The following is a 27,740-nucleotide window of genomic DNA, read 5'->3' on the forward strand; positions in this document are numbered from 1 at the left end:
CTTTTTGGACATAGCTGTTCAGTTGAGGACTGAGTCCTCTCACCAAAAGGGTTAGATATTGGTTTATATAACCCATTGACTTAAGGTAGCACTCTCTTCATCTGAATAGAATCGCCCATAGATAACACGAATAAATGGAAAACAGTATCAGATTCAAAGAATTAGCACAGATAGATGAGTGAGAGGTAATGGTGGCGACGTAACAAACTGCTTTAATGATAGGTAAGGGATGCATACCGGGCAGAAACAAATTGTTTTACAAAGAAATGGTACCAATCCGTGTCAAACTCTGCTACTGTACAGTACTATTGGCGCCTTAAACGACAAGATCACCAGGCATGTTTAAATATTTTTTTCATGGTATGTAGGGCGAGTGGAGAAAAGTTGAGCGGAGAGGAGGGAGAGAGGGACACGGGAAGTAGGGAAGAAGAAGAAGAAAAAAAAGGGAAAGTGAGGGATGTGCGGGAAGAAAAAAGAGGGAATAGGGAGGGAAAGAAGGGGAAGGTGAGGAAAAGAAGCAAAAAGAGAAGAGAAGAAGATGAGGAGATGGTTTATAGACAGGAACCGGGAGTTGTGAGAGAAAGGAGCAAAAGTGGAGAACAGAGAGAGAGAGAGAGGGGGGGGGGAGAAGAGACAAAGAATAAGAGGGAGGGTAATGGGTGACAGAAAGTTTGACGAAGAAAGGTAGGAAGGGAGAGACGGAAAGGCGATGAAAAGAAGGGAAAAAAATGAAGTGGAGAGAGTGGAGACCAGGAGAAAGAAAAAATGAGATGGAAGAAAGGGAGGCTGGGAAAAGGAAAGAAAAGGAGAAAGAGCAAGGGAGAGAGGGGAAGAATGAAGAAGGAAAGAGAGGAGAAAAGGAAAAGAATGGAAGGGAAGGGGAGAGGTGATAGGAAAACGTAAAGGGGAATTGAGGATGAAGGAAGGACGGGAGGGGGTAGGAAGGAATGATTTACCGGCTGTCACCAGAACTCACAAGCTGCCCTGTTTTACTACCTCATTAATATTCATCACACACACACACACACACACACACACACACACACTCTCTCTCTCTCTCTCTCTCTCTCTCTCTCTCTCTCTCTCTCATTTTAATGTCCATGAAACCTATCTATCTATCTATCTATCTTTTGCCAGACGCCTTCATCTTGTAAGGGGTGGCCACAAACAAATCTCCCTCATGTCCTCCTGTCTCCACCCATTTCACTGCCTTGCTCCCAGCTCACACACCTCTCTCTCATAATTATACTTCACTCAATCCCTCCATCTCATCCTTGGCCTCTCTCTCCCTCTCCCAACCTCCACCTCACTCACATACACTCTCCTCGTCAGTCTCTCACTCTCCATCCTCTCCAGATGACCAAACCACCTCAGTGTGCTTCTCCTCACGCTTCCTATCACATCCACATCCACACACTTCAGTTAATTGTCCTTTAAAAATGAAGCACCATGTAAATAAGAAAATAGGTAAATAAATTGATGAACAGATAGATAAACAGAGATAGATAGATAGATAGAGATAGAGAGAGAGAGACAGACAGACAGACAGACAGACAGACAGGCAGACAGACAGACAGGCAGAGAGTAAACAAATCCCCAGCGTGTTGTTAGAGCCAGTGTTTGATACATTAACAGCCTCATTTGCATCTTCAGGCTCATCCTCCCTGGCATTCACACCAACGCTACGCCTTAGACATGTGTAAGACCAGACTGAGTGAGGTCGTGTGCGGTCTTTCGTGGGTGCGATCATTAGGGGATGAAGACGGCCATGTGTGTAGACGTGTGTATGTCCTAGATGAACGTATTGTTATGTACAGATATGTGCATGGATTGGATGAACGAAATGCTGTGTGTAGATGTGTGCATGTCATCGTTAAACGTAATGCTGTATATATACGTGTGTGTGTCCTGAATGAACGTAATGTTGTATGTAGACTTGTGCGTGTCATGGATGTTTTAGGTAGAAGTGTGCATGTCTTGGAAAAATGTAATGTTGTGTGTAGATGTGTGAATGTCATGGATGTACGCAACGTGGTATGTAAACGTTTGCATGTCATGGCTGAACGCAACGTTGTATGTAGACATGCCATGTCATGGATGAACATGATACCCGGATGAACGTGAAGCTGTGTGGAGATGTGTAGAGATCTTGGACGAATAAAACACTGTGTGGAAGTCTGTTAGTGTCACGATGAATTTAATCTAAAAGGGAGATGTATAGTACATGGATTTAAGGCTGTTTGTAGACATTTGTACATCACAGATGAGTGTAATTGTGTGAGAAAAACCTGTGAATTCCCTTTATCAATAAAATCTTGTGTGTACCCTCCCTGTACATTTGTGCAATTCAGTGTAGTGTATCGCTTAATTCCTTTAAGATCGACTTGTCCTTTAGTCTTTTTACCGTCAGATGCATGTAATTCACCTATGGTGAGACCTATCAAACTGGGGAGAATAAAATATCCTCAGTGAATGAAATCTTCCTTAAGTTCAACATAATCATCTGGTGGTGGCCTGAGGGAAAAAAAAAAAAAAAAAACGTAATCTGAGTGAAGGAAATACTTGTCACTACCCCTTTCAGAAAAGGTGGTTTCCAATTTCCCTTGTGAAAGTACGTGTTAGGGCCAGAAAGCCTAGCATCTGCCACATGTCTGTCGGGGTGTTGGGACACTAGGCAAAGTTCTTCCAGGAGATGTTATGGTATAATGGCGTCCCTGATGGCAAGATTTCATTTCGTGATATCCCTCCTCTTTTCCTATTATGAGCTAAGGATTACAAGAATGTCCAGATGAAACCTTTCTTTGCTGCCAAAATAAAGAATGTGTATGCTAGTGACAGTGGTCAACATCATCATCATCATCATCATCATCATCATCTTCTTCTTCTTCTTCTTCTTCTTCTTCTACTACTACTACTACTACTACTACTACCACTATTACTTGGTCTTCTTCTCCATAACCTTCTTTCCCACTTGCATGGGGTTGGAGTGATCCTGACAAAGGGAGATGGAAGCTCGTAAATAGGAGAACTATCAGCAAAAAGTCCAGTAGAAATGAGTCACACATCCATGCAGTGATCTTTTTATGTGTGGCAATTGCTTGGTTTCATTATGCGGTCCAGTGCTGCGCATAGACTTTTCAGGGGAAGCACAAGATTCCATCTGATGAAGCCAGATTTAGCAGAAAGGGATAATACACGAAAATGTTGGCAGTAGCTTCTTAAACTGCATTAAAAACTGCTGCGTAGATTTTCGATTTATTTTTTGTGTGCAGTAATGATAATTGCATTATTCATGTTTAGTAACCTTTACTTGAGAAATCCTTCTTGTGTATGAAGCTGTGTTCTTATGCATTAGCAGACTGATCCTACTGCAGTCTTTTTATGCCATACCCAAAGGGACGGCCAAATTCAGTGTGTCCCTGCCTGTGTCACTCATTCAACTGCTGCATCTTTTTGAAGGATGGATCGTTGTAACTTGCAGTCGTTGAGGTTTTTGAGTGTCGCAGTGGTGGGCTGTTGTTGGTTGGGGTAATGGTGATTTGTCTGGTGTGCGTCTGGGGTGCGTCGCAAGTGTGTTTGATGTGGGTGTGGTTTGCACCTGGGTGTGTCTGGTGTATCTGGGGTGTGTCAGAGGGGCGTGTCCAAAACGAAAGACATCTTGTAAGATGTGCTGGGTATGGTGGATACGGTTCAAGTGGGTGCAGGTACCTAAGTTTTATTTATTTATTTTTTTCTGTACTCACATTAACTGTGTGGCCAAATGGATGCAGCAGAATTCATACCAGTGACACTTCAGATATGTAAACTTGATATAACCCTAAATTCATATATCTTAAGTTTCTCACTGTGTACAAATTTACAAAATAGGTAGCTATTACAGTGTACTATTCATACACTGATGCCCTTGATATTATTACAGAAGCGACATCAAGGTATGAAACAAACATTTCACATAGATGGCTAATGTTGTTGGGGTGGAGCAGAAAATTTCGAAGACCTGAAAAATGAGTAATTGGTTGAATAGTTCGTTTCACTGGGCAATAGGCTGATGATTTCTAATATGTTAATGCTGTTTTCCTTGCCTTTTTTATGGATCCTACGTACCCTGTGAAATACCGGAAAACTGGATGATGATGATGATGATGATGATGATGATGATGATGATGATGATGACGATGATGATGATGATGATGATGATGACTATCGGTAGCGACCCTTACTGATGTAGTAATTATGACACTAGACTACCGCCGCCACCGTCCCTGCCGTATCATTACCAGCCCTTTCTTCTCTTTATCATTGCACCCATCTCCCAATCACTGCCTATCTCCTTTCCTATCAACACATAGCTCCTTGCCTCCCTTCTTGTCTGTCTCCTTCCCTGCCCTCTTCTCTCTCTCTCTCTCTCTCTCTCTCTCTCTCTCTCTCTCTCTCTCTCTCCTGCCTATGTCCCTCCCTTCCCCCTTACCTCACCTCCGTTTCTCTTCTCTCCCCTTTGCCTCCTCCCCTCTCCCTTCCTTCTGCCTTTCACCAGAAGCGATGGTTGCCCCGTTGATAAGGTTGGTGCGGGGCCAATCAACACACATCCCGGCGCCTTCCATAATCATTATGCCAATTTCATCGTGTTTTCAACAGAACGATTTTGCAGATGACTGTCCTCGCTTGTTGTGGGCGACTATAGAGGTATCGGCGGTATGAAGTATGTGAAGTTTGGACTCGACCAGGGATGAGTTAGGATGATGAAGAGTGAGTAAAGGGTGAGTGGAGAGTGAGGGGTGAGGGGAAGGTAAAGATGTTGAGGAGAGAGAGATTAAGGGATGAAATTAGCAGTTCACATGCCAGTACATTCTGATATGATAAGATCTAGGTCGGACGGGTGTTAGGAGTCATAATACTACAACGGCAAGTAATAAAATAAGCTCCTTAAAGGTGGAACACCGAGAGAGCGAGATCAGTGTTGATTAGACAATGAATGCTGTGACTCTTTTTAGATCATTTTTTTTTAAGATCAATCTTTATTGATATATGACTTTTATCCTAACGAGCTTTTCCAAATAGCACAAATATACTTGATTGTGCCTGAAGCTTAATGAATAATATTACATACATGGAACAAAAAAAGAAAAAAAGTTGAAGCCTATGAATGTGTGCACCTACTCTGATGACATTAGAGTAAGTGTTCTCAACCTGTAGGACACAGTAAGATTTGGAGGGCAAGGGGGTACCACAAGGTGTCGTAAAAGTTTTAACTAAATGAAGGAAGTGTTTATGTGAGTTGCAAAATGTAAAATAAAATCATAATATAGGGTGCTGAAATGACGTGTATATATATATATATATATATATATATATATATATATATATATATATATATATATATATATATATATATATATATATATATATATATATATATATATATATATATATATATATATATATATATATATATATATATATATATATATATATATATATATATGTGAAGGAAAAATTTCTCTTCTTCAAACCAGAGAAATATATTTATTGTATGTGAGGGTCTGGAAGAAGAGTGAAGTAGGCCATGAGCATATTAATAGTTCCACGAAGGAGGGAAAGGAGTGAAAAGGTTGGGAACCACTGCATTGGAGCCTCCAGTGGTCGGGTCGTTAAAGCACACATCTACTCTTCCTCCTGACTTTGATTCATTTTCACTTAATCTTGTTGTTCGGGCTTTCATGCGTTCTTCCGTGCTTGCATACTGTTCAGGTTCCTTTAGCGACATCCACAGAATGGCACATATAAAAAAAATTCCATTCCAGCTATGGAAAAAAAAAAAAAAAAACTTTTTCCCCTCATTCCAAAAACCTTTCACATCTGAAACCGTGCGAGAGGCACCGGAGGGGTGCAAATCACTGAGCCAGTGACATCAAATGGTGATTTGCTTGCTTATAAATCACTTACACTTCAAGATACGTAAAACACGGCGTGAACATGATATGGCAGAGCTGTCCACCTGCATCATACAGGTGAAAGCCGGACACTGCCACACATAGACGCATTGTTGGAACATGGTGAGTGTGAAGATAACCATTAAGTATACAACAAATTTAGATTAATGCCATATACATTATGCAGATCTGTTAGCCAACACTGCCTGATAGCAAAGCAGAATTGTTTTCTAAGTAAAATAAGTAAATGTAGATATACCAGTCATGCTATTAAAAATCTGGTGATTCGAAGAAGCGAGGCAAGACTGCGACTAGCATTAGATTGATATCAGAAGCTACCAGTAGAATTTGACAGTCCTGAGACAGGTTAAAAAAAACTGTTGGCTTCAAATGTGCAGTACAGTTGCCTACAGTAGGTCACATCGGAACCAGTGCAACAAATGCGTGCACTGGAGGACTGGCAACTGCAACACTTGTCATCGCAGATTCATACCATTAATTATTTGAAACAGACAAGTTTATCTAATACCTGTATGTCAGAAAATGTAGCTTAAATGCCCATACGTAAGAGTACTTTCCTTTTTTGTCGCTATTAATTAAGCTGACGAAAAACTAAAAAAAACAAATACAATCAGTAAGCACACCAGAAGAAAAGGTGATATATATATATATATATATATATATATATATATATATATATATATATATATATATATATATATATATATAGAGAGAGAGAGAGAGAGAGATGCAACACTAATTTTCCGGCACAAGATGGTCCAGCACCTGTTTTAATCCGGACAAAATTATGAGTGGGCACTTGAAAATCCCGCGCCTGTCAGATACGTGCGCCGGGAGGCCACAGGTAGTGCTGAGTGTAGCGTGTGTTCACTTAGATTTGCATACATTGCAGGTCTTGGTAGTGATTCCTATCTTCTGTCAGATTCTAGCCTTATTTTACCTACATTTAACCTTAGTTATGGCTTCTAAGAAAGTTGCAAGTGTCAACGGTGGTATGAGGCATAATCACCAGTCTATGCCAATCCATTCAAACCTAGATCATCAACCTACAGCAGTGATGAACCCCACACCCCCAGTAACCAAATAAAGAAGTCAATGAAAATAAATGTTAATTGGTTCGGGGCCCACAAGTTTACATTCACTCTAATGCTTACTACCCGAATAATAAGCCATAAACAGACTGGAGGGCCTGGATCAGCAATGTTTACACCGATTTTGCTACTCTCTATCGTAAACCAGGCAACCCTTTTCTCTCATATTTTTCCAAACAATCTCTGTGAGTCAGCATTGCTATCAAAGTATTTTGCCTGTGAAAACGAAATTCTCACAGTTAACCACTCCTAACCATCAGTTTCTGCTCTCGTGAAGATGATACTTCACAAATTTCTCGTTCTTTTAGTTAAGCTTATCTTTAATTGCTATATCATAACAATAACTACTTTATATATATAATTCACAATAACTACAACATTCAAATCAAAGGGTTATTTTCATTACTGGTATCTATTGAGACATTATTAGAGTGTGTGTGGAGTGCAGAAAATGTAATGACCTTTCGGGGTTGTTTGCGTGTGGGAGCCATTGTCCACAAGTCACGCCATTACCACACTAACCGATATGTAGCTACCCCGTGGCCAGCACTGGCCGCCAGAACTTCACGTATATTTTCACTCACCTGTCTGGTCATAGTAGTGTATTAACAGCTATTTGGGGGGATTTTATGCAGTGAGATATTTTTATTATGCTTGAAACAAAAGCAGTAAAGAAGAAACAGACGGAACTGCTGAAAAACCTAGACCGTAATGTTCCCCTACGGAAGTTGTGTGACAAATGATACTGGATGGTCAACTGTTTGTGATGTACCGTAAAGAAGCAAAGGAAAAAATACAGAAATTCTATGCAGACTGAATCGAAGAAGCAAAGGAAGATTAGACACACTATGAAAAATGATAAGGGTACTGAGTATGATAGAGTGATAAAGGAATGACTGTGACACCATCCGATGAAGTGGACTTCTCAAGAAACCTGATAATAAACCAGGTTCAGTTGTTCCATAAAGAACTTGAATTTGAACAGGAGTATGATTAAACTGAAAGACAGTGCGTCAGAGATGCATTGCTGAATTATTTTACGTGACTTCCGTTGGTTCCTGTTCATATTATATGTGACATACAATATGTAGCCTCGGTTAGTCCAGCAAACTTGTTCATCCGGCAAGGCTCTAGAACCAAGGGTGCCGGAAAATCGGTGTTACACCTGTGTATACCTACTGTACGTGTCAACAAGTGGGTTGGCAGATGGTTAGGGCCCCTCCCTGTAAAATAACTAATTCAAAGACAAATGGCCACCCCTTACCGGATTATGGCGTCTAGTTATATATATATATATATATATATATATATATATATATATATATGGAGCCTCTGTGGTACAGTGGTAGAGTGTGCATTTCGCACGCTGGTGAGTGCGAGTTCGCCTCCCGCCAGAGTTGTAAAAACTTTGGGAAGCGTTCACCAAGCCACTTGCTACTTTGGCGGACACAAGGGGTGCTGTGGTTGAACCAGTGTCGCATACTAGTATGCTTGCACGGAATCGGCTTAAGGCGGGCCGATTACATTTGGTTCACAGACTACACACACACCTAAAGTCACTCCAACACTACAATACATTTACAAGTACTTCTCACCCCACATACAATCTCTACCAGACAGCCTAAGCCACTTGGTAGAGATACATTGGCTGTATCGTCCCCGCTTTGTTTGGGATAGGCCGGTCCTGCAGTGGACACTCAAACGGCTGATGAGATGAGAGGACATATATATATATATATATATATATATATATATATATATATATATATATATATATATATATATATATATATAATATTATATGTGTGTGTGTGTGTGTGTGTGTGTGTGTGACATTTCACGTAAGAACAGGCTAGAGGATTAACTATGCTCTCATTAAAAACATTTAGAGAAAGCACTGATATAACAAGTAGATGAAAGGATAATGTAAAGCAATTAAGGCTTTAAGAGAGAGTAGAAAGAATTTTTATAAATGATTTAAACATAAAAAAAAAAAAAAAATCAGCGTTGTTAAGGAAATTGGAAATGGTTTTGAAAGAGTAGTACCTAAGTAGAATGCATTTCCTGTGACGCAGATGGATATCCTATTATAACCAATAAAGCTCTGGAGTCCAGCGAGCAGAGCCCTTCATGTACGCGTTTTCATTTATTAGACATTGCCTGTTTTCAATCCATCATAACACAGTAACTGCATCACCTGGAATTTTCTATCAAAGGTCAGAATACTCACCAATCCTTTCTCTCTCCACTGAAAGTACACCAAGGTCTCTAGGAGGAGGCGATGTCAAGGTAGTAGGTGATGAATCGACGTAACTTTTGGGGTTGCGGCGAGTTGTTTCAATACAGACTGGCAAGTCTGTGGCTAGGGCAGCTGGCTGTGCACCAACCAGACTGGATAAAATAGTGCACCTGGGAAAACAATCGTCAGAGCTGATTTTTTCGGGAAAACTACATAGAAGCTTCCTAAATCAGAATCAAAAAACATTCTAAACATTCCACGTAAGAGAACATGTGGGACGAAAAATTCAAGATGGCCACCATCGGCATGGGTCGCGTATATAGCTTAGTGACAAAAATTTACACTTGGTCATGTAATACCACCTTTTATGGATTTTAAGGAGTGACAAATCCATTTCTGCTGTTATTCTAAGAATTCTATGTCACTGATATACACAGAGAACGTGCGGCAAAGGTAAAAAAATCGGAAATCTGTATTGATAATTTTGCTATGAATTTATGAATTAGAGTATACTTCATCAGATGTTTCAGGTTAGATACAGATTAATGTGTAGAGGCAGAAGTACGTAGATGGACAGAAGAAGGTGTGAGTGAAATGAGGTGGCAGCACAAGAGCAGTGTGATATTTATGATTTTTGTGCTGAGCCAGTTACCTCTGACCGAAATACTGTCACAGAAAGAGGCCTACCTATCATATTGAACATTAGTGCTGATCTGAGTGCTGAGCTTGATGAAAAGCTGTTATCTAAAATGTTGTCAGTTGCCGCACATACAGCAAATGGTTCAAAGAATATTACATCATGTCCTCATACATTAAAAAGCGAAAAAGGCAGTAGGAAGAATTGGGGATACAAGTGCATGTGAAAATCATCTGCCGTTCATGGGCCACTATCTTTAATATAAAACAGGACTGCCTGTACTGTGGGAAATATGTGGACTATAGTAAGATCGCCAGACAACCAAAGGACCAACGTGAGGCGACTCATGACGCAGCAGCAACTGAACTATTATCATCTGTTTCAGCCAAGGTGATGAAACGAGCTGATAGTTGGCGACAGTCTGTATATACACGCATTCAAAACGCTGGTGATCTTGAGGCCAAGTACCACCATGACTGTCAAATCCGTTTTCATGATGGGCGAGGGCTTCAGAGGAAACGGGGGGGGGGGGAAGCCTTCAGGGTCGTTCGACACCAGAGAACATACAGCCCTCCGGAAATCCACAATTGCGTGTGATAGCAGACACTTTCTCACCTTTCAGAATGACCTATCACACCAATTGCCATTTGCCTACACAGGTGAATACCGCAATAGACTGGTCTGCATTGATAATGGAGTCGTGGCATCTCTTCGTGCTAATGCAGATCGTGTAGTCAGATCAGGTGAGGAGGCAGCTGCACGTATCACTGGCCTGAACTACGCTGATGTTAAGCTCAAAAGGAATGGCAAGGTTATGGTGCTGCAACCTGTACTGCCACTCTCCGTGGCAAAGACATTGAGGGCACCCCACACTACTCTTCTAGCGGGTCACACGTGTGATAAAGAACCGATCAGATATGGTGAATCACCTTAAACACGAGTTTAGCAAACAGCTACCAGCACTATTTTACATGGGTACAATATTCAGAAACATCAAGAGTGGTCTTGCCAAGGTGCTGAAAGCTCTAGTAGTCCCAACATCCACTGAAGTTCTTGAGAATCCCTACTATGTGATGGATGGAGGACATTTCCTGCAAAATGTGACATGGCCTGTGGACTGCGCGTATTTTGATGTGTGTGACAGCTATGTGAATTAAGTTGTCAATAACTATGACAAAGAATGCACGCTCTGCTTTGATGGTTACACAGTCTTACCCTGTCAACCAAGGTAGCTGAACAGAACCGCCTCACTGATCCAAATGTCTTTGCAGACATAGTGTTTGATTTCAACACATCAGTCACTGGCAATCAACGCTCCATTTTAGCAAATCGTAGCAACACTTCACAGTTAATCAGTAGGATGAAGGATCGGCTTACATCTGAAGTCGTTGCTTGATGTCAAAGCCAGGCTGAAGCTTACTGCTTAATAATTAGCACAGCATTGACATTTGTTGGGAATATTGCACGACCTGTTGTACTTGTGGCAAAGGTTGCAGGTCTGCTTGTCATGTTGGTTGATAGGGTCACAACAGACAATATCTACATGCAGTATGCAAGATACTTTGTTTATGGCATACACAGCATCCAGCAGGCAATGCATCCACACTCCTGACAACACATAATGAAGGCACTCACTATCACCAGATGTGACACTGTCTCTACCTTCTATGGCTCTGGCAAAAAGAAGACCATGACTGTCTTGAAAATAGAGAATTGGAGGACGTTGGATGTGTTTAAGATGAGCGATGCCAGCTATGTAGAGATAGCCAGAGGGGGGGAAATACTCTTACTGAAGTTATATAATGCCAATGCGACATGTTAAACATTTGGTAAGCTGAAGTTTGTGCAGTACATGTAGAGGATGTGCAAAGCATCCAGCAGCTTCCAACTTCAGTCCCTACCTCCCACATCCTCATCTGAAGAGTACCACTCATATCAAGCCTACTTCGCAGTTCAGGAGTGGTGGGCAATGTTGAGGATCTAAATGCTACTGACTGGGGTTGGGAACTTCTAGGTGGAATGTTCAATCCCATTTTGACTGACTGACTGACCAGTAGCAACAGAGCATGTTCTTCTCATTGTGTCATATGGGTGTAAACAAATGTGTGGCATGAGATGCAAATATCGGAAAGCAGGTCTCTGCTGCACACTTATGCTTTCCTCGTGTATTGGCCAATCTTGTGCTGATTTATGCCCACCAGATGGAGAAGATACTGAATCCCCATGCTATAATTTTGACCATAACTAGTTATGATACTCACAAAAAAAAAAGTTTTATTTAGAAGTAGTTCAACAACTGCCACTGGCAAAAGGTAGTGCTGGTTGTTGAATTTAAATGTGTGAATTTACAATTTTGTTTAAAATAGTACATTACCTTGATCATATTTGAACATATGTCAATAAACATTGAAATAAAATGGCTTTATTATACCCCAAAACCCTTAAAAATAGGTATTACATGACCATCTGTGACTTGTGGTTCCAAAGCTATATCAGTGTCCCATGCCGTTGATGGCCATCTTGGATTTTCGTCTCACATGGCTAGCTCATGTGGAATTTTTAGAATGTTTGTGGATTTCGACTTAGCATGCTACCAAGTAGCTTTTCTGAAAAAAGCAAACATTTTATCAGGTTCCCATTGAATTTGAGGTAATGCTCCTGGCCTAAAACGAGGCTGCCCTGCCCCGTTCGCATTTGTTCGCATTTGCTCACACTCTCCCGTGCCTTAATAGATTTCCCATTATTCTTGACCTCCCCGTGCCACAGCCTCATGAATGAATCTCTCTCACCGTGTGCAAGTGGCTTTCTCATTTCATCCACCCAATTCTTGCGGCTGTTCCAGAGTGACACTATGTCATATAGGTTGTGGGAGGGACGGTTACCAAGACTAATGCATTATGATACACAGTACTTGCTATTGACAGAACTTTCAGTTTTGCATGAGCACAATTTCTATATATGTGCTGTGAAAGGTTACTTGCAATTTCATTCGAACTCGTCTTCATTCCGGTAGTTTTCGTTGTCTGCTAATATCATACGTATGAAGGACACTTATTTGGCTAAGTTCATGAATGGCAGTAAATTCTATATTGTTTTTTGTCACAACACTTACTTTGACTTTACTGCAAGGTCACTTCCAGTTTCAATTGAGCTCATTTCTCCTTTCAAGGTTTATACCCCCACGATATAACACAACTCTATAGTGAGAGAAACCTGTACTTTACATAGGAAATATATTGGATGAGCCACTGTTCACTGTTCATTAAGTCCTTGTTTTTTATATAATATGATACAAAACCACTGAAAAGCACATGCCTTGAAAGATTACTCTCAGTTAAACTCCAAGACTTGTTTTTGTACTGTACAGTACAGAGCCAGTGCACAGTACTTGGCCTGAAAGATTACTTTCAGTTTTAACCCAAGGCTTGTTTCTATATTGTACGATATAAAACCACGGTACAGCACTTGCCCCAGAAGATCACTTTCACTTTTTACTTTGTCTTCTATACTGGATGATACAAAATCACTGTACAGTTTTGATCATAACATTTAATACTGTAGGTTCCTCATCCTCTGTAGCTTACTTATATTTTTTCAACAGTCTTACTTCACTAAATGAATATCAGTCCTTAGTTTCATGAACACTTATTCTCTATCTATCTATCTATCTATAGCCCGACGCCCTAATCCCGCAAAGGGTGGCCGCAGACAAAACGCCTCCAAGTCACTCTGTCACCCACCATTTGACTCCCCTCCCCCCAACTCACCCCCCCCTCCCTCATATACCTCTCAACTCCATCCCTCCACCTCATCCTCGGTCTACCCCTCCCTCTCCCTCCCTCCACCTCACATACATACACCCTCTTAGTCAGTCTTTCATTCTCCATTCTCTCCACATGTCCAAACCACCTCAGTGTATTTCTCCTAATCTTTTCAACCACATCCACATCCACCCCACAACGTTCCTTCACTTCTTCATTCGACAACCTGTCCCTCCACGTCACTCCACATGCTCCTCTCAAGTAACTCATTTCCACTGCTCTCACTCTTGACTTGTTCCCCTCTTGCATTTTGTTCCCATTTTTATGTACAAATTTACACCACATATGTTACACTTCCCTGCACACCAGTGAAGTGTCAGGCTGGGGTGATGTGGGTGCTGGAGAGAGGGTGACGATGTATTAGCATCGCAAAGGCGATGGGAAGGAGGCCTGGGGACCATAAATGATGGCCAGGGCATGTCACATTGCACTATGTGTAGTAACTCGCACTCTCAGGCGTTATCTCTCCAGTTGATAATGGCAATATTGTCATCTCCAAAACTCCCCCCTCACCTCTTCCTGCATGAGTGGGAGGCAGAGCATTGGTGGTGACAAGGGATGGGCAACCGCTCTTGGCGGCAAGCAAATCAGACTATGCGGAATCAGAAATCTTCATTCCTGCTCCTTTCGATTCCCATGGAAGACTGGCAGAAGAGCTCACTCACCTCCTATATGCCTACATCACACACTGGGCACTAAAGAAAATGGGTAGGACTTCAAATGTCAGCAGGAAATGCAAAACGGATATGTCCATCATCAGAGTGGCCCCTGACACCTGGTTCATGACATATCTCCGTCGTCCGAGGTGTAGGAGTTAAAGGGTTCAGGGATAGGCTAGACAGGTCGATATAAAATTTGTTCCATGTGCTCATTCACTCAGACCTGACTAATAATATGTTTTTCCTTGTCCACTTCTGTTTCGCTAGGGCAAGTTATCCATTCATCCTTTTTTGTGACAAGCTTATGCCAGTTTTCCTATACTGCACGGTTTTCCCAATTTTTCCGTGCAGCTTAAGTCGGAGGATTGTGTTAGTGTGGAAGGACCTTTTTATTGTCCCTGTCTCATTCTTGTAGAATAGATACACTCGCCGACAAAGCTAATAGTATAGCACAACTGACCACTGGCATATTTAAACTTTTGTCATGTTTTTTTCTTTTTCAATCCACGGTGGTCGCACCTTAATCCCTATAGCCCGGGAATGAATGTGCATGTGGCAATATTTCCAAAAATTGCTTAATTTTAAGAACCTAAACCACCTAGAATATTCAATGAAAGACTAGAATACTCACCACGACAAGTGTCCCCAAGGTGTCTATATGGATGCCTTGTGGATAACAGAGGTGAGGAAGAAAAGTCACTTTTAGGGTCACAGCAAGGCTGCATCCAGATGAGCGTGCAAGTCCCTGGCTAGGGAGGGCTGCCCATGCATGCTAGAGCAGCCCAGGCAGGACTGGACTGACCCTTTCTCACTACCCCCACGCTTCACCAGACCTTTCTTCTTCTCACCTGCCCCTGTTAGTGCTGCATCAATGAATCATCACCCATTAATTGCAGCTCCCTTCGGAACTTTAAAAGATCACTTTCACTGTCTCTTCAGCACTTGTTTTCAGTACTATAGTTTTCCTTATCTTCTAATTGCTTACGCATAAGGAACTTATTACTTAAAATTCTTATTTCAGTACAGGAATGGAACTCATATTTTAGATGGCTGTTCTTGTTATACCACTTAAATTCTATTTTGTAGTTTTCCTCATCTTCTAATAACTTATGAATAGGACACTTACTTCTACTTTGCTTCATTACAGAAACAAGAGCACTCCGAAATTGCAAACATGCACCAAGGCGGAGATGTTATCTTGTAATTTATGTCCAAGCATTGTAGGAATTATTTATTGAGTTAGAGGCAAACATGTTGAAATTGTCACTATCCCGCAATGGAAAAGAATCGTTTATAAATTCCTGGATCCGGATGATGATCCGGATCTCCACCAATATCTAATGGATTGTTCCTTAGGCCATACCTTACCGCTCCAAAAAATCTAAGCAAAATCTATTCATAACTATTTGAGTAATCCTGCTAACAGACAAACAGACAAATAAAACAACTCAGGCAAAAACATAATCTCCTTGGCGGAGGTAAAGACGCTCATTTCTAAACTGTTATTTTTGCCATAACAGTTATTCTTAATATTTTATCGCTTTTAATCTTTTATGACTTACACATATTGCACTCGGTTTTCTACCTTCTTACTTCACTAGATGATTTCAGTCCTTACTTTGGTAAAAACACTTGTTCTCTACACTGAAATTTTCATTAGCTTCTGTGTCGCTTATTTTTCTAGTTTTATGTAGAAAATTACACTTAGCACACTTTCCTACACATAGTGTCTAGTACCCCATCTCAGTGTGGTACTGGAAAAAGCACTTAAGACACAATGCAAACTTTCACTTAAGGCACCCGTAGCTTATCTCTGCACGCCTGCTGTCATCATTAAGTGTACATACAGACATGGTACCACCTGCAAGACCTCTTTCAACCGGTGTGTGACCCACGTTTACAAGTCGTTGACGTAATAGGTAGTCTGACTGCGACAACCTCTCTAGCACTACAGCAACACTGTGTCTCCTTGGTTCTGCTTGCTGATCACGTCCATATTCAGCAAGGAATTCGTGCACGAGTTATCTCTCAAACCTGCATAGAAATATACATGTGGCAACAATCTGCTTGAAAACTGTGAATGAGTTCTGAAAAGTAATATCAAGAAGGTGTAGGAAGGCCTTCTTGTACCAACTAAAGCACTTTCTGGCACCAGTCAATAGCACCAGTCTGCATATCAGACTTGTCAATGAGCTGCATATTTCTGTTGTAATCACTGATCACATATGGCTTGAGCACGGGCTCCTTGATCCTGCAGTCCTCCTTTCCAGTGGCCTGCATCTCATCCTTGTGAACTGTGGTACGTATACTGACTTTTGCTTGTCATGTCATTGTTTGGCCAACATGTTACCACATTTCATGGTGAGTAGAACCCCCTTCTTAACCTTGGAGGGGAAGGCAGGGAAGTCTTTATGTTCGTCTGGATAATCCCACTGGTTTCTCTTCCCTGCCCAACGGGAAACGTCGTTGTTGCTGGGGCGGTGTAGAAGTTGTCAGCATACAAATCTGGCCAGCACTGAAATACCAGTCCATGAGCTCTTCCATTACAGCACCCAAGAACCCATGAGGACTGTCACTTAGGATGTCCACATCTGGGGGCGAGGATACGACAAAGTCTAGCACATATCCAGTCTTGCAGTTACAGCAAGACGTCCCCAAAACAAAACAAACAACTCGTCGATGACAACTGTCTGGACTGGCTGGAAAACCCTTGTAATGGAGTCTTTGATCATAGTAAGAGTTTGGCAATATTTTCCACAGCCTTCATTGGGCTCAGGTTGAAGGAGAAGTGGTTGAACCATAGCATGTTGAGGTTCCTGCTCCTCATCATAAGTTTCCCAAAGACAGGTGTGGCTGTGAGATCATTCAGGATCCAATATTCTTGTAGTGAATACTTTAGATGTGGCATTAACATGGTAAGAGTGAGCCACATGTACATGGCACTCTCTTCCACAGGATATCACTCTTTCATCCTTGACATTTCACAAGGAATGTCGAGCCCTCACTGACAGATTTCCCAGTGAAAGTTGATTTTGTGTTCTCATTTCTCAATCACAGATAGAAAAAAGTGCCGCAAAAAAGTCCATCAGGTACGAGTTTCCTCTCGCTGGGAATTCTGCCTGAATGCCTCTCTTCATCAAAGACAAGCATTGCGGGTTCACAATCTTCGCACTGCTCCCACCAAAAGGTCTCCATTGTTCCCACATCTGGTTGGCAGGGGCTAGGATGACGGCCACGTACAAGTGCATCCTGCTCTGTTTGTCCTCTTGTATAGCAAGAACTGTTACTCATACAGCCTCTAGAACAGGAGGATGGGGAGGGAGAGTATGTTGTGTAAGTGAGTGATGATTCCTCACGTGGCAACCCACTTGCCTGGGGAATGTGTGGAGGCGACGCTGCCGTGTGGGCGCCTTCATGGTTGGAGAGGTGGTAATGGGAACACAGATGAGTGGCTAGGCTGGGTCGGAATCCCCTGTGAAATATCAGACTGGAGTGATGTAGGTGGTGAAGAGATAGTGGTCATGCATGGGCATTGCCAGGCTGGGCGGCCGTAATGTGATGTTAATGCCTCATGGATCAAGCGAATTGATTTTTGGAACAATGTGTTAAAGGACAGTGTCAAAGAAAAGTAAAAAATCAAGGTCACATGGCAAATCAACTTGAATAGTTTTGATTTGATTTAGACTAAACTTTGAGAAAGGTTTGTGACTTAGTAAAGGATGAACTAGAGTATTTCGATTGGAAAAAATGGGCCAAAAGTCAAGGGAATACAACAAAGTCAAATATTCTTCCCAGAGGTCATTTGTAGGGCACTGATGCATATCTCTCTGGGCGATGCTTTTTATCTTGTTTATAAGTTATGCAATTGCCGATATGTACCAGTTAACATGTATTTACGCTAAATGGCATTTGCCATTAATATGACTGCTCGACTTTTTATAATAAACATGCTTTTGCTTTCTCCCGTCAATGATGGAGAAAAGATTACCTATTTTCCCATCGTCCACGATTTTTGGTACTAGTTCTCATAATCCTACTTCAGCGTCATGACCAAAGATAACAGAGAACAGAACTACTGTAGCCTCAGAGCTGATCCTTGTAGCACAGCACTACTTCCTACCAACAACCATACAGATTATATAGGGATGGGTATATGTGGTTGTACTGTCTCGACAATGGTTTTTTTTTTTTTTTTTTTTTTTTTTTTAAATTTCTTTTGACTGCGCAGTTTATACATTTTTGTACACTTTGTAAAATTTATTTTTCTACTTGCATTTCATTGAAACAAATATATGATGTATACAGTAGTTTAAGGAAATGGCAGGAAATCAGCAAACCTCCTCCACGAGAGAGAGAGAGAGAGAGAGAGAGAGAGAGAGAGAGAGAGAGAGAGAGAGAGAGAGAGAGAGAGAGAGAGAGAGAGAGAGAGAGAGAGAGAGAGAGAACAACCACCGTAACGCGAACCAGTGTAATCATCCTCCACTGCGCAAGATGAAAGCCATGAACCGTAAGAAGGGGTATGCAATTTGGAAGGCCCGTATCATCAGCACAGTCTATAAAATCCATAACGCACATCGCAAAACGGGTTATTATGTTTTTCCCTTCAGCAAGCATCGTACTTCGGCGCCCTACCGTTCATAATCCACCCTCTCTCTCTCTCTCTCTCTCTCTCTCTCTCTCTCCAACAGAAACCTTTGTATTTTGTTATATGAAAGCTTGGTACGGACACACTTGAAATATACAATGCAGTTTTATCTCCACTTTTGAGCAAGGACATAGGCAAATTAGAATCTGTGCAACACAGTGCAGCTTACCTTCTGTTCGCACTGGTAACATATCAGATGAATGCAGATTGAAGGAAAGTGGTCGTTACTCCTTATCCAAGCATCGATTAAAGGGAATCTAGCACTATACTTTATGAGAGTTAACATCTCAAACACCAAACACTGATAATTCCTTTACATTTTTCCAGTTATGCCCTCGCTTAGGAGGATGTGAAAATTAACATAAGATAAACCCCTGAATTTGTGTTAAATCTGTCTATATTAGCTCCCCTACAGGACAGCACCTTCCCCTTGGAAGGAGAATGATAGCCTAAATTAACGTTACTCATGCTGACAGAGTACGAGTAAGGAAAAGCAATTCATATGAAACTTAATTTGCTAAAATGACTCTTTGTGTTAGAATGTTTATATGTCACTGGCAGAACCGACAAGGTACAAACATGTGTAAGCATATGGAGAGGAATACTGCTTGCACTCAGTTTAAATTTAATATCCGCTACGATCTGAGTCTTAACCCTAGACTCGGTGTACAGGCTTCATGAGACGTGTGCACTACCGACCGAGCCTCCTCATTTCCCAAGTAAACTTAAATGTACCCTGATATTTTCCACCAACGATGTTATCAGCGAATGTAACAGGCTCCCAGAAAACGCTGTGCAAAGTTCAGCTATAAATTTATTTCAGAGTAAACTGAGTCATTGCTTGTCAGTTACCTCTGTGTTCAACCAATTTTCGGCATATTTTGTGTACAACTAATGCAAAATGTTTATATCATTACTCTTGGATATACCGTAAGGTAAATAAGTAAATATCCGGCATATTTGTATGTGTACGTCTTTTTACGTAAATAAAATGAAATATAAGACATCCCTCATCTGTACTGTAAGTTCTGTATCATGAGCCTGGCGTCGACATGTTTTGATTTGACTTTGATGCACCCACGAAATTTTGTTCAAGAAATATTTACCCTGCAAAGTGTTGTTTCTGTTATTCAGTAAGGCTGATTACACAAGGATTTGGTGGATGGGAGGGAGTCTTCTGCTTCATTATCATGTTCTTAAACTTCTCTAGTTAGAGAGTACTCTGTACAGTAAGTACCCTCACTAATATTTAGGACAGACGACCTAGAAACGACCGTAAGAGTACGTGGGCTGTGCATCTATGAAACTCTCTCTCTCTCTGAGTGTGTGTGTGTGTGTGTGTGTGTGTGTGTGTGTGTGTGTGTGTGTGTGTGTGTGTGTGTGTGTGTGTGTGTGTGTGTGTGTGTGTGTGTGTGTGTGTGCGTGTTTGTCCCTGGCATTCCAAGGCCCCATCCATTCCATCACTAAGGATTAAACCATTACCATAGTCCTTCCTTCCCTATGGCTACCAGATACGTCTACCAATTATCTTGCCCCGCCAGTAACTCACGCCTCAACCACCGCTATTAACTCTTCTAATAGCCTCAACCTCGGGGCACATTTTTTGTGTGTCGTGTTTTTTGCCAGCATCACACAAATTGCAGACTCCGGCAAGTGATGATGACCATGAGGAGGTTGTTGCAAGTCGGCCGCCTACCTGTAGTTGAAATTCTTAAGTGACCTCGGTAAGTAACATCTCACAAGAGTTGGCAGGCTGAATTCAGGGAAGTGTCGGCAAAAGCAATCTCCCCAGACTGAGCAAAGAGTTGATGAAGGCTAAGCTAAAAAATACAATGCTGTTATTACAGTGAGCTTCATTAGACTCCCCCAGGACAAATGGTGTCCCAAAGCTATTTAAAGGAAACTTGATGGCAAATACTTAACGAAAATGGCGTCTTCGACTTCAAGGTTGTAAGATTATCCACTCCTGCCTGTGAATGTGCACGATAGGGGTGTGGCGACATAGCAGCACCAGCAAGCCCTTTCTGCTCTCCATCTAAATTAGTAAGAAAGGGACTAAGGCCATAATATTTCACTCGCAGTATTTATATTACAACTCATTAAATATTGTTGTTGAAATTGGAGTGGTCAATTCCACTCATGAACCATTGCCAACACGGACTCAATGAACTTTAAACTGTTTAAATATTGGTTCTGACGAGAAACGTACACTTTGCACCCTGGGTGGAGCGAAACAGCTGCGGTGTCCACCTAAACCCAGAACCTCCCCACATCTCCCTGCATCCCGCCGTGGGAAAGGAACTTGTCCTGGCCCTCTCGAGGCACTGTTTGGCACAAGGAGGCATCGATTTCCTATACGGTGTATGCACTGTACTTTACCTGTAGGAATGCCCAACAGAAACAGCTGATTACCTGTGGTCGACGATGTGCTGGGCCAGACAGACCGGGGTTAAGCAACAACAACAATAACTTAAAATATACTCAGTACACAAGAGGGTGGTTGGAAGCTTGCACAATGCACTGGTGTAAAGCACTTTTGGCAGTGGGATTTTTCTGCATTTGTGATGTATCCTTTATACAAATATCTCTGGGTATTTTCATGCCGATATGTTTGTTTGTACTTGGCTGACCGAGTAGCAAAGGCAAACTCAAGTTTGGAGACATAACTTGAAAACATAATACACCAGAAATATCAAAGCTTTCTCTGTAGAAAGCGCTTGCCAACAAAGCTTGCAGCTTCCTCTTCACTTCCTCCTCTAACGACCGCCATTGATAGGATGACCAGTTATAATAAGCCATTACTGACTGTATCAGTACTGACAGAGAACCGTAAGGCCACTTATCACTTTACAAATATATGTGTTTTATCACTCCAAAACTGTAATGACATTCTTTCAGCTGAATAAAATCGTCTGCAGTTACCTGGAATAAAATACTAGAGTTGTCACGGCCAGGACAGAACTAAATAAAGTCGTCCGCCTTGAACGTGGAGTTCGGCACCACTCGCAAATCTACTTCGACCGAAGAATCTAACATAGCTTCATTCAACAGTAATGTAATCCTGCATAAGACTTGTTTATATGCTTGAAAGTTGAGAAGTGTAATTAAAGAAGTCAGTCACAAAACTGTCAGAAATGAACGCATTATTTGTCTTGCACGCTAGAATTGGCTCAATAGATTCGAAACAAACTGTCTTGGCAACAACTACCTACATGTAAAATTTCAAAATGATATGCCCACTTTGAGTATACATTTTACCTTGCTCCTTATGTAATAGGCACCGACCTAACTAGATTACTGTAGGATTATTGATGTAGGCTACAATAAATTTTAGCCATACCAAACTGAATATCGTCACCTTCGATACATACTATTATTAAATATTTAGAACAAATAAAAAGTACTGTACCCTGATCCTCGGCAGGTGGAAGAACCGTCACACTCTTACAGTTTTCTAACTCGTAAAGTGAGTTGAGCAGATATTCTTGTTGTTCTGTTCTCCTTGGTACAATGACGTCGTTTATTCTTGCACCAACAGACAATTTTAATCAGTTATAGGGAGAGATTATAACTGAAGGCATCAGCTCATTAATCTCCTTAGTACTGTTACTTAGTACTGTTATTTCAGTTAGAAACCGATAAATTTATTCAGTTAAAGAGAGACTTCAGGGACTGAACGAACGTTGGAAACGACAACCATTTTCATTATGAAATTCGTTTTTGGTAACCTATAGGTTTCATTATTGCCTGCCTTAATATGATGAGGCAGTAGCGTTTGTGTGTGTGTGTGTGTGTGTGTGTGTGTGTGTGTGTGTGTGTGTGTGTGTGTGTGTGTGTGTGTGTGTGTGTGTGTGTGTGTGAAGCCAAAATACCTCGAAAAGTTGTGGACTAATTTTTACCACACCTTCAGGAAATAGCAACTACGTGGATGTGCAGCAGCCCGTTGCTTTTAGTGAGGATTTGATCGAAGACGACCGAATGCCAGCCTTCATCTATGGATTGTTTTTTTAGTCAATCGCGGTGACTGATTTCTGTAGAGTTTTGCTTCTTTTTTTTCTCCCGCTATTTAGCAAGGCGAGGCGATATATTTTTTGTCGATATGTGTCTATGTGTGTGTATCTCTGTGTGTCTGCGAATCCCTGTGTGTGTGTGTGTGTGTGTGTGTGTGTGTGTGTGTGTGTGTGTGTGTGTATCAGTTTCCAAAACATATTGCCTTCGAATTTGGCATGTAGGTAGTTTGTACCTTAGCCAACAAATACATTTCGGCGGACGATTAGCATTTGGCCTCCGAATGCTTTTGTTTAATTCAACAAGGTTTTCTCTTGCCCTTGTTTTATTGCCTAGGGTGTGAAGGGATGTATTATCAGGCTGCCGCAGTTCTTCACACGGTTATGAGTGAGACATTCGGTCGGATTCTCATTAGTAAAAAGACCTCATAAGGTGGAGGTGTTATAATCGGAAGCACACTCGACCAACAACCAAGCACTTTTACACACGATTTACGGGTCAACTACGAGACATTCGGATGAGGATCTTTATCTCAATACGGTTACACTAACCGTGGAATTGAAACAGGGATCTAATTATGTAAAGCGACAGTTCTCTAGCAAAGTCTGTGGAATATTTATTGGCTGTTTTCCTTCTCGGAGGTTCTCATCTCAACAATCTATTTTTCACTTTTCTTTATTTCTTCTTTTTTTATGTTCTACTTTTTTTTTAGTGGCAACGGCCATACCACGTTGAGTACACCGCTTCCCGTCTGATCAGCGAAGTTAAGCAACGTTGGGTCTGGTTAGTACTTGGATGGGTGACCGCCTGGGAACACCAGATGCTGTTGGCATCCCTACATGTCAAGTGGGGTTGGTGGAGGATTAGTGCCCCTCCCTGTAAAACAACTATAACTCTAAGCCGTTGGCCACCCCGTTTGGGATACATTGCGTCTGGCAATGAATGAAAAAAAAAAATGAAATACTTTTTTTTTTTTTTTTTTGCTTACTACAATATAAAGCAGATCTACAGTTTCTTGCTGTGCAGTCAAAGAAAACATGGAAAGTGCGTAGCAAATCCTGCGATATGCATGCCGATTTAATAATAATAATGATAATAATAATAATAATAATAATAATAATAATAATATATTACTGAGTCATAAAAGAAGGTAACATCGTGCTGTAAATGCCACGTGATCGCAGTTGTGGCATATGTGAAAGGGTGATATTCCAGGATACACTCGGTGTGTATTAGTTGTAGTAATAGTACCGGTAATAGTAGTGATGATGGTTCTAGTAGTATTAGCTGTAGCAGTAGTAGTAGTGGTGGTGGTGGTGGTGACGGTGGTTGCAGCAGCAGCAGTAGTGGTAGTAGGTGGCAGATGGGAGCCCATTATACATCATATACTAAGATATCAAAGCCGTATCTCCCCTCTTGTTTTTGTTTTTGTTTTTTTTGTCTTTTATATGTATGACGGTAGGCTGAGACCCCTCCCCCCTCCCTCCCTAAAAATAATATTGGAAAATCTTATATAGCGGAAGATACTTTCAGTGGACTAGACGAAATTACCCGAGAAGTTTCGTTCAAATCCATGTACTCTATCTGTTCTCTATCTATTGCCAGACGCCTTAATCCCGTAAGGGGTGGCCACAAACAAATCGCCTCCACGGCGCCCTGTCCCCCGCCATTTCACTGCCCTGCTCCCAGCTCACACACCCCTCTCTCATATACCTCTCCACTCCATCCCTCCATCTCATCATTGGCCTCCCCCTCCCTCTCCCCCCTCCACCTCACTCACATACACTCTCCTCGTCAGTCTCTCACTGTCCATCCTCTCCACATGGCCAAACCACCTCAGTGTGTTTCTCCTAACGCTTCCTATCACATCCACATCCACACCACAACGATCCTTCACTTCATCATTTGTCAGTCTGTCTTTCCATGTGACTCCACAGGCTCCTCTCAAATAACTCATTTCCACTGCTCTCACGCTTGACTTCTGTCCCTCCAACAACGTCCAAGCTTCACTTCCCTGCGCTAGAATTGGTATCACAATACTGTCATGTAGTAACTTTTTCACTTCCATGCTCACTTCATTGTTTCTTATCACTGCTTTCAAGGAACCAGCAACCTTTCTTTCTTGTTGTACCCTTTTAAGCACTTCACCCTCTAAACTTCAATCCTTACTCATCACACTACCTAAGTACTTCAACGTACTCACATTTTCCATTTCCTCCCCATCCAACCTCACTGTACCTTCACTGACTTCATCTCTCTCGAAGACCATAACTTTACTCTTCCCTACATTCACCTTTTGATTCCTTTTCTTACATACTCTCCCAAACTCATCCACCAAGCCTTGCAGCTCCTCTTCGTCTTCACTTAACATCACAGTACCATCTGCAAACAACAACATCACAGGGAGTTTCCAAACACTGCCCTCTCTCAATAGGGCCGCTGCAACATCCACTGCCCTGCCTTGTATCTCATTTATAACCCCATCCATATACAGATTGAACAACCATGGAGACATGACACATCCCTGTTTCAATCCAACCTTCAAATAGAAAATTTCACTCAGTTCACTAACCACTTGCACTGCAGCCTTAGCACCCTCATACATACTCTTCACGGCATTCAGCAACTTCCCATCTACTCCATATATTCTTAATACTTTCCACAGTCCTTGCCTGTCCATCCTGTCATATGCTTTCTCTAAATCCATGAAGGCCGCATACAACTTCTTTCCCTTCTCTAGAAACTTTTCCACTAAAGATCTGAGAAAGAATATCTGGTCTACACAACCTCTTCCCTTCCTAAAACCTCCATGTTCTTCTCCAACTAATTCCTCTGTTATTTCCCTAACTGTCAGTAAGTATCCTACCATATACTTTTCCTATTATACTAAGAAGACAAATACCCCTATGATTACCATATACTTCTTTTTCCCCTATTCCTTTGTACAGGGGAATAATTATACCTGACTACCGATCATCCATGTACTTACTATCCCCTAATTCTCATCATTTTTTTATTTTAGGAGGGAGCCGACACCCCCCTCCGAGAATCACTGGGGGAGAGGGGAGCCATGTTCCCCACATATCGCATTATAGATGAGAATCCATTGTACAACACGTACTAAGATATCAAAGCCACATGCAATTAACACTATCGTGAACTTCATTTCTACTAATTTTGATTACTCGTTGTTCAAACTAAATTACCTAAACATAATAAAACACATCTATTTAGTTTTATCGCCCTTTCAATGCCTCGTCAGACTTTAGTGTATTTGACTCCATATCTACACAAATGACTAACCCTATCCTCACCCTTACTACTTAAATTACCATCCTGGGTTATTTTAACATCCGTAATTTAGAATGGTTACTGCATTCTGCCAGGACTGATAGTACTGGTCTAGAACGCGAGCTGTTCGCAGAATCATTTAATCTCACGAAACTGGTAAAACAACCAACCAGAATATCAGATAATACTGACCATAGTGCCTGTCTCTTGCACCTATTCCTGAAAAATAACCCAGATCAATACAGGACAGAGATACTGTCACCACTTGGATACTCCGACCACAGTCTCATCAAAGCCTTATTAGTCAATTACCCAAAACCTCCCCGTTCTTAACCAGTCAGGGAAACCAGTAGGCCCTTTGATAGGGCAGAATGGGATGGATTTAGAAATTATCTAGCTGATATTCCGTGGCAGTCTTTCTTCTCCACTGGCATCAGTTCTACCCAGTCCCACAATAATGAGTTAATACAAGTTGGTATGGAACAGTTCATACCCAGCCAACAATTTACTATAGTAGGACTCGCGCACGTTTGCGGCTGTGGTGTGGCCCGCACCTGTGTACAATGGTGCCACGTTTCCCCAACTTGCGATGTGAAACGGAAGCTATTTATGTACAAGGCATCACAAATTCGATAAATTCAGATGAATAAAACTTACACTTGTGTATTTTGATGGATGAATCAACAGTAATCTTATTATGCATAAAATATTTATACAGTAACACAGAAACATGGCATACATATTGTACTGTGTTGCTAAAAGAAATTGTAGTCACTTTTAATGGTTTTTAGCGTAGTTTTAGGGTGGGTAATAATATCACAGTTATGGATATAAGATAATGAGCCTGAAAAAAGAAGTAATATGCCAATATCCAAAGTAAAAGAAATAATTCATGTAATTCTTGTGAGTGGCAACACTTACCCAGTCTGGCCTAAGGTAAAGTACGTACCTCCGTAGACCCAACCATAGCTTGTACAGGTGTTGCTAGGGAAAAATGCTCACATTTACCGGCTTTTACCATAATTTTAAGGACGAGGAATAATCACATTTATAATCATAAGCTAATATGTAGGACAAAATAGTAGGCATATGCCAATACCGAAGTAAAAAAAAAAAAAAAAAACTCACTCGCGAGCGGCAACACTTCCACACCCAGTCGGAGAGAGAGAGAGAGAGAGAGAGAGAGAGAGAGGCAGGAGAGGGGCATGCATTGAATGCATTGTCGGCATCACTAAATATAACAAAACCAAATTAACAAATGAAAGCACAATTATAAATAACTTATAAAAGAATCAAAAGTACTCAGGGTGGCTCACATTTCCCGCCAGGAGAGAGAGAGAGAGAGAGAGAGAGAGAGAGAGAGAGAGAGAGAGAGATAACGGTATAGAAAACGTGGCA

At 41.4% G+C, this 27,740-nt stretch overlaps 1 non-coding gene across 1 annotated transcript; it reads left to right on the top strand.

Moving 5' to 3' along the window:
- Positions 1 to 23,764: 23,764 nt before the first annotated feature.
- Positions 23,765 to 23,883, top strand: LOC145401837 (5S ribosomal RNA). Its single transcript, XR_013897678.1, has one exon. It is a non-coding gene; the product is annotated as a 5S ribosomal RNA (ribosomal RNA).
- Positions 23,884 to 27,740: the final 3,857 nt, after the last annotated feature.

This window comes from Coenobita brevimanus, chromosome 56 (assembly GCF_032717465.1).
Source record: "Coenobita brevimanus isolate Jiangsu-jjx chromosome 56, ASM3271746v2, whole genome shotgun sequence".
Taxonomy (NCBI): domain Eukaryota; kingdom Metazoa; phylum Arthropoda; class Malacostraca; order Decapoda; family Coenobitidae; genus Coenobita; species Coenobita brevimanus.